The sequence below is a fragment of the Chenopodium quinoa genome, unplaced genomic scaffold (assembly GCF_001683475.1).
Source record: "Chenopodium quinoa cultivar QQ74 unplaced genomic scaffold, ASM168347v1, whole genome shotgun sequence".
Classification (NCBI taxonomy): domain Eukaryota; kingdom Viridiplantae; phylum Streptophyta; class Magnoliopsida; order Caryophyllales; family Amaranthaceae; genus Chenopodium; species Chenopodium quinoa.
Genome location: NW_018745542.1, coordinates 468850 through 484367, shown reverse-complemented (window position 1 = coordinate 484367; position 15518 = coordinate 468850). Strand labels below are relative to the sequence as shown.

At 30.8% G+C, this 15518-nt stretch overlaps 1 pseudogene; it reads left to right on the top strand.

Annotated features, from left to right (window-relative positions):
- Nucleotides 1-766: 766 nt before the first annotated feature.
- Nucleotides 767-11939, top strand: LOC110716115 (annotated as a pseudogene).
- The last annotated feature ends 3579 nt before the right edge of the window (nucleotides 11940-15518 follow it).

The window sequence follows — 15518 nt, the reverse complement described above, 5'->3', positions numbered from 1 at the left end:
CACCCTCGAAACCTTAGAAACAGCGGCTGACCTCAACCTCAAATCAATGGCGTCACTTCCATCTCCAAAATCGCCGACGTTTGGGGCGATTTCTTCTTCAATCCACCCCTTCTCAATCCCAATTTAATTTCCCCGATAACAATGGATTATCCTCAAGTTCCTTCAATTGGGCCCAACCCGATTATGGCCCATCTCCGATTGGGCTGATCTGGGCCCAAACAAACCACCGAAGCCGTCGATTGGAGCTTTGCCTTTGTCCTTGTTCGGTGTGAGGTTGGTGCTGTAGTGGTGATGAGGGGAATGGGAATGCAAAAGGGGAGGGGGGGGGGGAGGGGAATGAGTGTAGAGGGAAAGTGGGTGAACCCAAAAATAAAAAGGGGTAAAGGGAATAGGAAAATGTGGCAAACAAACAATAACAAAGGGAATGAAACCCTCTCATTCCCATTCCCATCCCTTTGATTATTACCCCCAAACAAACGCCCCTAACTACTTTCTCCGTTTATTTTAGTTGAATCTCTTTTGTTTTCATGGACCAATAAGTCTATTGTAGACCCTGGTCCATCTAGAACTAGATGGACCACCGAGCCCATATACGCTACAAACCTCATATCTTGCGGCCCAAACATACTCAAAATTTATTCAGTTTCTTTCTTTATGTTATTTCGCTGCAACAACATATTTCTCTCCTCTGCAACATCTTTCATTTCTTACTTTCATTTCATTTTTCAATTGCTCAACTAGTTATCTCTCTCCTCTATGAATATCCATGGAAGATAAACAAGAAAAAGGTCCTGAAAGGTAATTAAATATCTGAACAACTTAAAACTTCTTTAGATTTCTTTAAATTCGTTAATTGATTTCCTTCGAAATTGTTGTAATTTGTTAAAATTATTTAAATTTTTGTAATCTGTGAATAATTTCATAACATTTTTCACATTTTTTTAGAAACTTGACAAATTATTCTACAAGTAGTGATGAAGATGAATGGTTGAAGCTAATCCAATCGATTTCAAGGCATGTAGTGGTACAGTGCAATTGTTCGGATATTTTTACCAAATGTTCAAAATTTGCGATGTTCAGATTTTTTTAATAAAAAGTTCAAATTTTGAAATTGTTCAGATTTTTTTACTAAATGTTCAAAAGTAAAGGCGTGGTACATTGCGATTGTTCAAATATTTTTACTAAATATTCAAATTTTACGATGTTCGGATTTTTTTACTAAATGTTCAAAATATGCAATTGTTCAATTTTTTTTTACAAAATGTTCAAAACTATAGGCATGATACATTGAGATTGTTCAAATTTTTTTACTAAATGTTCAAAAAAATTGATGTTCGGTTCAAATTTTTTTACTAAATGTTCAAAATTTGCAATCGTTCAGATTTTTTTTACTAAATGTACAAAAGTATGGGCATGGTAAAATGCGATTGTTCAAATATTTTTACTAAATGTTCAAAATTTTCGATGTTTTGTTCGGATTTTTTTTACTAAATGTTCAAAATTTGCAATCGTTCACAATTTTTTAGTAAATGTTCAAAAGTATAGGCGTGGTACATATAACTAATTTTGAAACAATCAATTAATAAATTTCATATAAATTAATAAGATTGATAACATTAATCAATCAAATTAGTGAAAACAATAAAAAATATCAATTAATCGATCATAATTGATTGAAATCTATCATAATGGATTGAGATCGATTAGATTAGCTTCAAGAAATTCAATTAATAATAAAAACAAGTATTAAATCCATAAATTCATCTCAAAAACAAAAAAATAAATCAATATTTGTCACAATGAATTCAGAATAACTAACTTGGATTGATCACTTCCGAAATTTTGACGGTTTCCGTCATGTTTAATGCAGCAAATCAATGGAAAATATAATGGAAAAAAAACCAAAGAACAGAGGAGAGAGGAAATAAGAATTTGAAAAACAAAAGAATTATAATCGAGAAAGAAAAAAAAAAGACAATCAGATTAAGAAGGGAAAGAGAGCTCATGTGAAGAAGGAAACAAAAAATAACAAAAAAAAAAAAAAGAAGAAGAAAATGGAGAAGAAAATGATGAAGCTACGTTTAATTCAGAGAAGCATGTGTTTAGTAGTGGTCCATCTAAAATAGGTGGACCAGGGTCCATAGAAGAATTTGTACATTTGGAGCGCTACATAAACAAAGCCATTTTTTTTGGTGCTTAAACAAAGCCATTATTTCGACCAATGAAAAAATACATTTACAATTTATTTTAGAATTAAAAAAATTCAATTGCCATATAAGCAAAATTAACGAATAGAATTTGAGAGTTTATATTCAAACATTATTATAAACGAGATGAAGCCCGTGAGATGCACGGTTTGATAGTATTTTCTTCAAAAAATATTTTTCATATTTATATGATTAAAATTGTTATTACATTAGTTTTAAAATATTAGATAAAATTCCTAATCTCAAAAAATAATATTTTGTATTTAATTAATTTAAACTTTAAAATCTCATTTGCCAATTTTGCTTACGTGACATTTGAATTATTTAATTATAAAAGAAATTAATACTCTCTTATTTAATTGACTACCACTTAAATTTAATCCCACATAGATGAAACATACATAGACAAGGCTAAAGAATGTGGTTTAAATAACCAATGAACTAACCATAAATACACAAATTTTTGTATGTGGCTGGCCACATGGTGTGGCCAACCACAATTTTTATCTTTTATAATTTTTAAAATACCACAACTCTTCTCTCTCATTTTTTCTTAGCTTCTTCTCCAAGCCAAATCATACATCACCAACAACCATATCTCTACTCCACCCATTTTCTCTCTCCTCTTTTCTTAGCTTCTTCTTTAAGCCAAACCACACATCACCAACAACCATATCTCTTCTCTACCCATTTTCTCTCTCCTCTTTGCCAAATTGCTACAATTAAAGCCCGAAATTGTAGAAATTGGGTGTCAAATTGTTGTGAAAAATTGTGATTAATTATCCTTAAGATCATGAACAACATTTGAAGTAGTGAAATCGATGAGAACCAATGAAATTTGAGCTCCTTTTCTTCATAGAATCTCAAATCGAACATTCTACGTCAAAAATTGTAGGGTGTTACTAGTTTGCTCAGGGGTTACTTGTAGGGTGTTACTGGTTTGGTCAGGGGTTACATGTAGGGTGTTACTGGTTTGGTCAGGGGTTACTTGTGAGGTGTTACTGGTTTTGGTCAGGGGTTACTTGTAGGGTGTTACTGGTTTTGGTCAGGGGTTAGGTTACTTGTAGGGTGTTACGGGTTTGGTCAGGGGTTACTTGTAGGGTGTTACTGATTTTGGTTAGGGGTTACTCGTAGGGTGTTACTGGTTATGGTCAGGGGTTAGATTACTTGTAGGGTGTTACTGGTTTGGTCAGGGGTTACTTGTAGGGTGTTACTGATTTTGGTCGGGGGTTACTTGTAGGGTGTTACTGGTTTTGGTCAGGGGTTACTTGTAGGGTGTTACTGGTTTGGTCAGGGGTTACTTGTAGGGTGTTACTGATTTTGGTCGGGGGTTACTTGTAGGGTGTTACTGGTTTTGGTCAGGGGTTACTTGTAGGGTGTTACTGGTTTGGTCAGGGGTTACTTGTAGGGTGTTACTGATTTTGGTCGGGTGTTACTTGTAGGGTGTTACTGGTTTTGGTCGGGGGTTACTTGTAGGGCGTTACTGGTTTGGTATGAGCCTACAAACAACCTTTTTTTTTTTTTTTTTGAAACCAACCTACAACCAACCCTTGAATAAGTAATAAGTAACCATTGAATAAATAATTCATACAAGTAACATTTGAAGTAACTCATATAAGTAACTCTTGAATAAGTAACTCATACAAGTAACCCTTGAATTAACCCATACAAGTAACCCCTAAAAAAAGTACCCTTGAAAAAAAAAATATAAGTAACTCCTGAAAAAAAAAAAAAAAAAAGTAACCCTTGAATAACTAATCCATACAATTAACTCCTGAAAAAAAAATACAAGTAACTCCTGAAAAAAAAAATATAAGTAACCCCTGAAAAAAAAATACAAGTAACTTCTGAAAAAAAAAATACAAGTAACACCTGAAAAAAAAAAATACAAGTAACCCCTGAAAAAAAAAATTACAAGTAACTCTTGAAAAAAAAAATACAAGTAACCCCTGAAAAATACAAGTAACCCTGACAAAACCAGTAACCCCGTTATGCACGTGAACAGTAACCTCGTTATGCGTGCGTCAGAATCTGTTATTTTTACTGACTTGGCAGCAGGCCACACGGTGTGGCCTGCTGCACCAAAAAAGCTCTGCCATAAATATAGGTAGAAAGTCACATAGATATCATATCTTTTGACTTACACTATATACTTATTATTCCCTCCGATCCGTTTCAATTTGATAGTCCCATATACTATTTTGGGCGTTTAAAAAAGATCTACCCATATTGAATGTATTCCACTTTTACTTAGTTTTTATTTCCTATTTTATATATAATATATTTTGATTGGCTAGATAAATTCATTATGAATTAATGACATGACTCTAAATAAAGAAATTACTCCCTTGATTTATGCAATTATAGCTAATACTTTCCTAAAAAAATACAAAAAAATTAAATAAGACAAAACTATTTATGAATTGTTTTTTACTTTAATGCTAGATTCCAAATATTCTCCTTTTCTTATTTTATGTGATTGATTCCATATGAGACTATCATATTGAAACGGAGGGAGTAATACTTAATAAGTCAAACTTCTTTCAAAAAAAAAAAAAAAAACTTAATAAGTCAAACTTAACAAAATTGCATGATAACATCCTAAAATCACTCTAAGTGTTCCGGTTTAACTAATTTCTTTTTTGGAAACACTTTTTAAATATTAATTCACACCATCACAATTTATCTACAAAACCAACAAAATTTATCAAAAAAAAATAATAATAAACCACAAAAAAATCATAATCATATTGTCTCCTTAAAATTTAGAGAGCACAAAAAGAGAGATTGTTAATTTTAATTTGTCGAAACGAAACTCGATTTGATCATGGATCCAGTGATGAAGGAAAACGGTGAGGTAGTGAAGAAGGAAAACAGTGAGGGTGAGAACGAACAACCTTAACGGGTGGCTTTCTGTTACCGCGTACCGTGAGGAGAAGTGGTGGTACGCCGCCATTCACAATGTCACTGGTATGGTTGGTGCGGGTATTCTTGGATTACCATATGCTATGTCTCAACTCGGATGGTACACAATTACTCCTATACAAATTTTAAATTAAATAATTTAACGAATTAACATTTATAGTATAATTTATGTCATTAAACAATATGAGATATGGATGGTATTGATGTTATATTAGGTTAATAATTTTGTACAATTAATTGCATGAAAAGGTATATTATAGGGAAAATAATGCTCGGCCTTTATAATCACTATTTTTATGTTTTGATGAATGTAAAATTGTAAATATATATAATCCTTTTATTTCTTATTAAATAGTGATTAACGGAGTTGATAAAAACTTTGGGAAAAAATTTAATAAATTTGCAGCCGAACGGATTATGTTAACGAAACAGAAATTGAGAGTATGTAAGTGCATAATGAGGCAAATTTATTACTTTGCAATTTATTTTGTACTAATTTGTTAGTTCAATTCAATCCAACAATTTGCCAGACGATTTGATCTAAAGTTATGGATCATCTGGTTTATATGTATATGTTTCCTTGGTAGCATAATCAACTAATAATTGAATTATTTTAATTTATTTCAGGTGTTACATTATTGTTAATATCATGGGTTATAACGTTATATACGTTATAATAAATGATCGAATTGCACGAGGCTGTGTCTGGAAAGCGATTCCATCGTTACCGTGAATTAGGAAAATATGCATTTGATGAGAAGCTTGGATTATAGCTAATTGTTCCACAACAGTTTATGATCCAAGTAGATTGTGATATCGTTTATATGGTTACGGGAGGTAGTTCGCTGATGAAGTTTTATACTCCGTAGTATTGTTCACCCGATCAAGCTTACATATTTTATTATGATGTATGCGGCCATCTAATGTCTCTCGTGTAAATTTACTTACTTTACATTTTTTTTTAAATAATAATTTTCAATAATATTTAATGTTTTAATAATATCTTTTGTTTGGACTTTTTTCCCAATTATTCAGCTATTGCTTGGATAGCATCACTTATAAAAGGAGTACAACCGGACACTAGTTATGCTAGTAGATATTCTACTAGCGCTAGTCAAACATTTAGATTTTTGATTGGAATATGAATTGTTGTATTTGCTTTTTCTATGCATAACATAGTAATTGGGATTCAAGTAACCATCCCTACCAATCTGGAAAAACCTTCTAAAAAAGCAATGTGGAAAGCGTCTTTAATTGCTTACATAATTGTGGAATTATGTTATTTTCCAATTTCTTTTTTTAGGTTATCTTGTGTTTGGTAGAGTGTTGAAGACAATGTTAATGGTCCACAATAAACTTGATAAAAAAAAGGTCCACAATAAATTAGTGTGAACCATGTCCATTTAAGAAGTTGTATGCATCATATGGCTTAAATACGCAAATTAGGGCCTGTTCCGATTGACTGAACTAAACTGAACTTATTAATTAGTGATTTTTAACTACGGATTAGTAATCTTTGATTATTTATTGATTATTTATTACTATACATATGTGTATATACAAATGTACATATTATTATTATTATTATTATTATTATTATTTATTGATTATTATTAGTATTATCATTATTGTTTATTGATGATTATTATTATTAGTATTATTATTTCAATTATTATTGTTATTATTATTATTTATTGATTATTACATTATTATTATTATTATTATTATTATTATTATTATTATTATTATTATTATTATGTTGTTGTTGTTATAAGAGCTTAAAAGAATGAAATTTGCTTTATATCATTAGCAATATCATTAGACGTAAATTAAGAGTTGAGCTGAACCGAACTGAACTGAATTTCAATGTAAGAGAACAGACCCTTAGAGAAATACAGCCTATCATGATTTCTTAATTGGTTAAATTTACAACTTTAATATTCATCTATTAATTTTATTTTATTTTTTTATTCTGTCAAAATCTGTAATGATTTTATACTTTGCAGGATTTTATCATTTTTGCCGTGTCATTGACGATTTTAGCCCCTATAGGAGCCATAAGAGATATATAGTTGTTCAATGCGGAACATTTACAATTTTCTCGTAGTCTGATCTATTATAGCGAGGTAAAAGGACGGTTAATCCTATCATTTTTTCAAGGGGATTACCTATGTTAGTTATTCAATTTAACTATTGTTTAGACTTTATATTCTCTTAATTTCCCAGACAAGGTGTTGCATTCTGCTTTAAACTATGAATTGTGCAGTAGTATTTATATTATTTTTTTTAAAACAATTTGTAATTTGTAGTTAATTAACTTCTGAAATATTATATCAATCGTGAGTTTTGACTATTGTTGTTTTTTAGAGGGCTTCCTAATAAATAGCTTTTATATCATCGTTGTTCGGCTTAAATTAATTTGTTATATCTACCAAATAGAAATTTTATACCAAATTTCATATCCTCTCTAATTTCCTACTTTAGAAGCTTGTTTGAATTAATGTATGTTTTGAACGTGAACTTTTTGTTATTAAACTCAAAAAGAATGATCGAAAAACATTTGAAGGCATCAAGACTCAAGAGAACAGTACTTAAAAAAACAGAGTTGCACATACTTTAATACCAATAATACGGAGGATCAAGTATTCCTTAGTTATAGTGAAACTTGGTAATAGTAGAGAGTTCAAATCATTGATAAAATAGCCATAATTATAACATTAATCAACAATAATAATATTACTCCATAATAGTTGTAAACATTAATAAAAGATTATAATAGTGATTAATAACAACACCTAATTCTTGCGAAGATCACGAAAGTAACCAGAAGGATTCCTTTCAAAAGCATTCCTTGAAATACGAACACCGGGTTGCCCTGGAGCGTTCATCATATTTGTGTCGTCGCTTCTTCGACCTGAAAACAGACTATAAATCCCCAAACCAACAACTGCTACAACAGCGATACCAAATATTTCAAGGTAGTTTAAACCATGATTATCCTCATCTTGCCTGCTGCTTTGGTTATCTTTCTTACTCATCCTCATGTATTTACTAACTTATACTCGTATTTTATATGAATTTTATACGATAAAAATGTATGTAGAGCATAGATATATATAGAATAGAGATGATTGGTACTGTGACTCACAATGTGATAGGATACCAAAGTTGAAAGTGTGTTCCCAATGCAACACTTTTTTACATTTATTTGCAACGCTTCATAATACGTGTGTGACGCTTTGGTACTCAAAGTCAAAGCCACTAGGAAGTTGAAATGGTCGGGAGGTTTTTATTTTCACTTATATCAAAAAAATTATACTTGTAATTTGTAAATGTTCTTTGTATCTATTAGACATTTAGACCATTTGCTTTCACTAAGATTTTGAATCAACTTAGATTAATTTTAGGAGTGTTTTTTTGAAAAGTAATCTTAATAAATTACTACTTTTTTTTGGGTAAACATATGGTACTTTTGAAAAAAAAAAAACCTACGAGTCTCATGTAAAAGAACGAAAAGAAAGCCTACGTGTAATACTTATTTTTAGTTTTGCAATTTAAAGCTAGTTTAAGGACGGAGTGCTTAAAACAAATACGCTTGGCCATTATTACAAATTCCTCCATACTTTGTATCTACTCTGTATTAATTAAGTCTATTAATGTAATGTTAGTTGACAGATTCTGACAGATTCTGGCATGGTATAAACGAGAATCAATTACAACTAACCCAAGCACAAAACTTAAAGTCATTATTCTTCTAAAAAAACGTCCCTGAATATCTTCTTCCATGGCTGGCCAGGGCCTTTCGTAGTGCACACCATTTTTTCTTTCTTGATCTCTATACTTTTTTTTTTGGTTAATGTAAGAGAAGTATGGAGTAGTCCTATATATATAGGCAGGTGAGAAGTCTAATGGATTTTCTACTGCAACTAATTGTATTGTATAGTGAATGTACATTGATAATTAATTAATTAATTAGGTAATTTAGTCTATGATTTCCAAAGCTAATACAGAGTAATCTGTTTTACCTTTACTTACAATTGCAATAGCTAACAAACTCTTTGGTTCTCGAAACACCACTAAGAGTCTGTTCTCATACGTTGAAATTCAGTTCAGTTCAATTCAATTCAGCTCAGTTCATCTCAGTTCAGTTCAGTTCAGCTCAATTCAGTTTAGTTCAGTTCAGCTCATGTGTAATGATATTGATAATGATATAAAGCCAAATTTCATTCTCTTAAGCTCTTATTACAACGACGATAATAATAATAATAATAATAATAATAATAATAATAATAATAATAATAATAATAATAACAACAACAACAACAACAATAATAATAATAATAATAATAATCAATAAATAATAATAATAATAATAAATAATAATAATCATAATAAAAATAATAATATTAATAAATAATAATAATAATAATAATAATAATCAATAAATAATAATAATAGTAATCAATAAATAATAATAGTAATCAATAAGTAATAATAATAATATTAATCAATAAATAATAATAATAATAATCAATAAATAATAATAATAATATATTTTTCTTAAATATTTAAATATGTATATTTGTATATACACATATGTATAATAATAAGTAATCAATAAATAATCAAATATCACTAATCCGTTGTTAAAAATCACTAATTAATAAGTTCAGTTCAGTTCAGTTCAGCTCAGCTCATTTCACTTCAGTTCAGTTCATTTCAGCTAAGTTCAGTCAATGAGAATAGGCCCTTATGTTGTCTCGTTCTTCTGTATTATCATATAATGATATCAACATTCACTTTTATTATTATTTTTTTAAGGAAGGTATAGTCACTTTGTCCCGTATAAAATTTCTACATATTAATTTTCCTAAAAAACTTAATATTTATTTAATATTATAACCATTAATTTACTATTCTTTATAAACTTTTATATTTCAATTACTATAACACCTGTCAATTCCTTACCCAAATTCGAATTAATACTAAGAGAGAACCCAATTTGACTGACCTGACCCAACCCAAATGAGTCGAAATTGATCCAATTTGACTCGTTTATCATAATTTGTTATTATCTAAACCACTCGAACAAAACGACTGTTTAATATTGTTCACCCGAATGGATCGCCGATCAAGCTTACATATTTATCATGATTTATGCGACCATTGAATTCTTCCTTTCTAACCTACCAAATTTTAACTCCATTGTGGTGTCTCATGCATGCCACATCTCAGGTAATTTTATCTCTTTACATTATTTTTTTTTAAATAATAGTTTTCGATGATATTTGATTTTTAAATAATACATTTTTGTTTAAATTTTTTCCCGTTATTCTACTATTGATTGGAAAGCTTCACTTATTAAATGAGTACAACCAGACACAAGTTACGCTAACCAAATATTTGGATTTTTGAGTGGTATAGGAATTGTTGCATTTGCCTTTTCTGGGAATAACATAGTATTAGAAATTCAAGCAACCATCCCTATTAGTCCGGAAAAACTTTCTAAAATAGTTATGTGGAAAGGGTCTTTAATTGCTTATATAATTGTGGGATTATGTTATTTTCCTTTGCATTTCACGGGTTATCTCGTGTTTGGCAAAGTTGTTGAGTACAATGTTATGATATTCCTCGAAAAACCCAATTAGCTTATTGCTGCTGCTAATCTGTTTGTTGTTATACATGTTATTAGCAATCAGTGGCGGAGCCAGGAATTCCAAATCGGGGGGACAAATAGACATCACATAGTTTGAAAAATGTGTTAGGGGAAATAAATACTCAAACGTATAGATGACACACATAGTTATTAAAGAGTTAAAGTTGTACCACAAAAAAATCCAAAATAATTAGTAAAAAAAAAACTATCATATACTAACTATTTTTTCCAAAATATTCGCCTATGAGTTTAGAAATTTTTAAATTCTCAAGCATAATATAGTATAGGTTATCAAATGTATAGGTTCGTTCACGCAAAATTATAAAAACAATAAAAAGATGTAATTGTTAAGAAATAATGGAAGGATATATGCATTGTCTTGCTCATAAATAAATAAATAAAAAGGATAAAAAAAAAGGTGTAAAATGCTACAAAAAGATTCGCAAAATAGAAGTGTCAGGGTTTGATCCCGTGTACAAGGGTATGTACAAGACTCTATAAGAGTAACTTGCACCACTGCTCCATCCTAGTTCTTAAGATAAATTATTGCTTACAAAAACATTTATACTAGATTTATTTTCCTAAGTGGGGGGACAACTGTCCCCCCTTGTACCCCCTAGCTTCGCCTCTGTTAGCAGCTATCAAGTAAGTTAAAAGGTTTTATATTTTTAATTGTTGTATGTATTTTGCAATTAAATTTTTTTAGATTATAAACCTTAATAATTTCTATTATTTTAAGTTTACGCAATTCCTGTTTTTGACATGTTGGAATGTTTTATGGTGTTGAAATTAAATGTCAACCTAATAGGAAGCTTCGAATTATAACTCGTGGTACTTATGTTGGTAAGTATTTTATGGATTTATATTTCATATTGAATCATATTAACTTATTAATTTTATTATATTATATTAAAATATATATAATATTATGTTTCATATTTAATCAATATTAACTTATTAAAATTTATTATACTGTATTAAAATATTTATTATACTATATTTTATATTAATATTTATAAATTGAATTGATAATTGCCAAGATAATTAATATATGTGAAGGTTTGTGTATGGTATGACTTCTTGTATTGTGTTCAATGATTGAATGCCCATGACTTATATTTATAGGTATGGATGGAGCTTGTAAGAAATGACCGGACTATTTAAGAAATTCCTCCATCATTTTTGTATCCATAATATTCTAGAAAATTAACGAACTAGGTATTATATTCCAGTAGCTTCCAATGTCAATAATGCTCTAGAACATTCAAGTAGGATATTATTCTAGATGATCTTACTTGCACATACTCCACCAAGATAATATGCTTATAAAATTTGGGCCATATCCAACATTGATAATAATAGAGTTCATTTCATTGATAAAATAGCCCTAACTGAAGGAATTATGTCTTCGATAAGCGCAATTACTAGATATATCAAGGATCACTATTATGGAGATAATAAGTTCGTTCTTTTGGGTCGTCATTATCTGTTGCTAGACTATGATCAATGATCTTTGGGCTAGTCAAATAGTCCAAAGCCCACTAGAATGGATCCTATGAGGTCACACAAAGGTATCGGGTTAAGCAAGTTAGAGGCCCATTAATGGAAATTTTAAGATGCACCAAGGTGCATCTAGAAATAGGTGCATCACGCCTATACTTTTGAACATTTAGTAAAAAATCAGAACAATTGCAAATTTAAAACATCGCAAATTTTGAACATTTAGTTAAAAAAATCTGAACAATCGCAATGCATCACGTCTGTACTTTTGAACACTTAGTAAAAAAATCTGAACAATCTCGAATTCTGAACATTTAGTAAAAAAATATGAACATCGCAAATTTTGAACATTAAGTAAAAAAATATGAACAATCGCAATGCACCACACCTATACTTTTGAACATTTAGTAAAAAAATATGAATAATAACAAATTTTGAACATTTAGTAAGAAAATCCGAACAATCGCAAGTTTTGAATTATTACGAGTCAGACAAATTTTGAAAGAAGTTTGTTTGACTTGTAATAATTCAATAGTTTTGTAATATAAAGTGAACATTTACTATATACAAAATGAACATTTCTTTATAAAATATGAACATAAAAATTGCATGTTTATGTTTAGTTTTTGTGACGTGGTCAATATTTTTTTTTACTAAATGTTCATTTTATTGTAAAATGTTCAAATTTTTTTACTAAATGTTCAAAAGTATAGACGTGGTGCATGTATTTCTAGGTGCACCATGGTGCACATAATACTAATTAAGGCAAATTATAATATGCACCATGGTGCATCTAGTTCTATGTGAAGTTGTGAACCACCAATAAAAATATAATGTTTCTTCTTTTTCCTCCTCTACTTTTCTAATTTCTGATTTCTTTCTCTTTTATTTTCTCTCTCCTCTATTTTTCTGTCTCTTGAATTCATTCATCATCCTTTTAATTAAATTCCGATCCTTCACCACCATTATTGATCATCATATATTGAATTCCTTCGTTATTATAAATTAAATTCAAATTTTGTGTTCTTCAACCTTGGATTTGAAGCTTTGTTAGTGGATGGAGTTTTTACAATGAATTAGTGAAGATAAAAATGGCCCCGTCGTCGAGGAGAAGGTGGTTAAGACGACGGAGATGATTATTTTCCGATGATATTTTATTATCTAAATCAACATGGCTAGGTTTGAGTTTTGGAATGTGTAGCTTTCATATTCTTTTGATTTTTTTAGTGATAATTGTGTATTTTGTTATGAACAGTTCTGTATTTGATTATATTTTAGTATTTTGAACAATTTAAGTTAAAAATATGAACGTATGATACGTTTCCTATAAATACATTTTTTTTACCGACAAGTATTTGTGAACATCTTTGTTATAATTTTGAACATGAGATACATTACTTATGAACTTTTTTTTGTTTTAGATCTATGTATTTTTAATTTTATTAAAAAATTTGTCATTCTCTACTTTATAATTTATATATATGAACATTTGGCATTTTGAGCAGTGTCTTCAAGTGCAGAAGTTTTTGAAGGGTGTTCAATGGTTTGTGATTGGGGTTCAAAAGTTTTTGTAGGGGGTTCATAGGTTTTTGTAGGGTGTTCAGTGGTTTGCGGTTGGGGTTCAAAAGTTTTTGTAGGGAGTTCAGAGGTATTTAAAGAGTGTTCAGTGGTTTGTGGTTGGGGTTCAGAAGTCTTTGAAGGGTGTTCACTGGTTTGTGGTTAGGGTTCAGAAATTTTTGTAGGGGTTCAGTGGTTTGTGGTTAGGGTTTAGAAGTTTTTGTACGGGGTTCGTTTTAAACTCTCGGTACGCGAGTAGTAGACTAGTCGCATGAGGTTTTTGTAGGGTGTTCAGTGGTTTGTGGTTGGGGTTCAGAAGTTTTTTAACAATTGGTTTTTTCTTATATACATCATCTAATTTCTTCTTTTTTGGTTTTCTGACGTTGAACATTTGACTAATTATACTGTTCAAAAAAATTTAGGGTTCAATATACACTACTAGAAAACAGTCGAATAACGACGGAAAATTTCCGTCGGAAAACTGTTTTCCGACGGAATTCCGTCGGAACTGGTTGTCGCAATACACGTTGTCGGGAAAAGGGCCTTTTTCGTCGGAAACATGTTTTCCGACGGAATTCAGTCCGCCGGAAGTGAATTTTAGGTTCGGGAAAGTCCGTCGGAAATTATCGACGGAAATTCCGTCGGAAAATGCTTTTAAAAAAACAAAAAAAAAACGCCTCCCACCCCACCACCACCACCCCCTAACTCGTACCACCAGGCTGCACCACCACCCACTACCCAACCACCAAAACCTACACCATAACTCCTACCCACCTAACCCTAACCCACCCAAATACAAATTTACCACCCAAATAAACCCAGATCTACAACCCTAACCACCACCCACCTAAAACCATCATTGCCGCCGAACCACAATCAACCACCCACCTAAAACCACCACTACCGCCACCGAAACAAGCCAACCACAACCCAAAAAATACGAAAAAATAAAATCCCAAACCAACCCCCAAAATTAAAAAAAAATCAGATTAAACAACCAAAAAAATTCGACCAAATAAATTCAGAAAAATTTGAACCCAAAAATTAAAAGAAAAATACACATACCTTAATTTGACCAAATAAAACCTTGAAATTGGGTTTATGAGGCCAAATTCGACCACAAAAACTCTAGATCTAGAGTTTTTATGGTCGAATTTGGCCTGAAAACCTTTTCTTTCATCATGAGGAGAGAGAAAGGGCGAAAATTTAGAAAATTGGCGAAAAAAGGATGAACTTGGTGTCGGCGGTGGTGTTGATTTGCGGCGGTGGTGAAAGAAAACGAAGAAAGAAGAGGAGACAAAGGGAGAACGAAGAAAGAAGAGGAGACATAGGGGAAAGAATGAAGAGGAGACAGAGGAGAACAAAGAGAAGAAGGAGACAGAGGAGGAGCAGAGAACGAGCGAGAAAAGAAGGAGAACAAGAGAAAGAATGAGCAGGAAAGAGGAGTGAGAACGGAGAGGGAAGAGGAGAGGAGAGAGAGAATAGGAGGAGAGAGGAGAGAGAGAAGGAGAGGAAAGAAAAGCGACAGATGGAGAAGATGGGATTGTTAGGGTTTCTAAAGGTTTAAGTTTAAAAAAAAAAAAAATCCGACGGATGGACTATAAATCTGTCGAAAAAAGTAATTTCCTACAAAAATATCCGTCGGATAACACATATATTCTGACGGATTATTA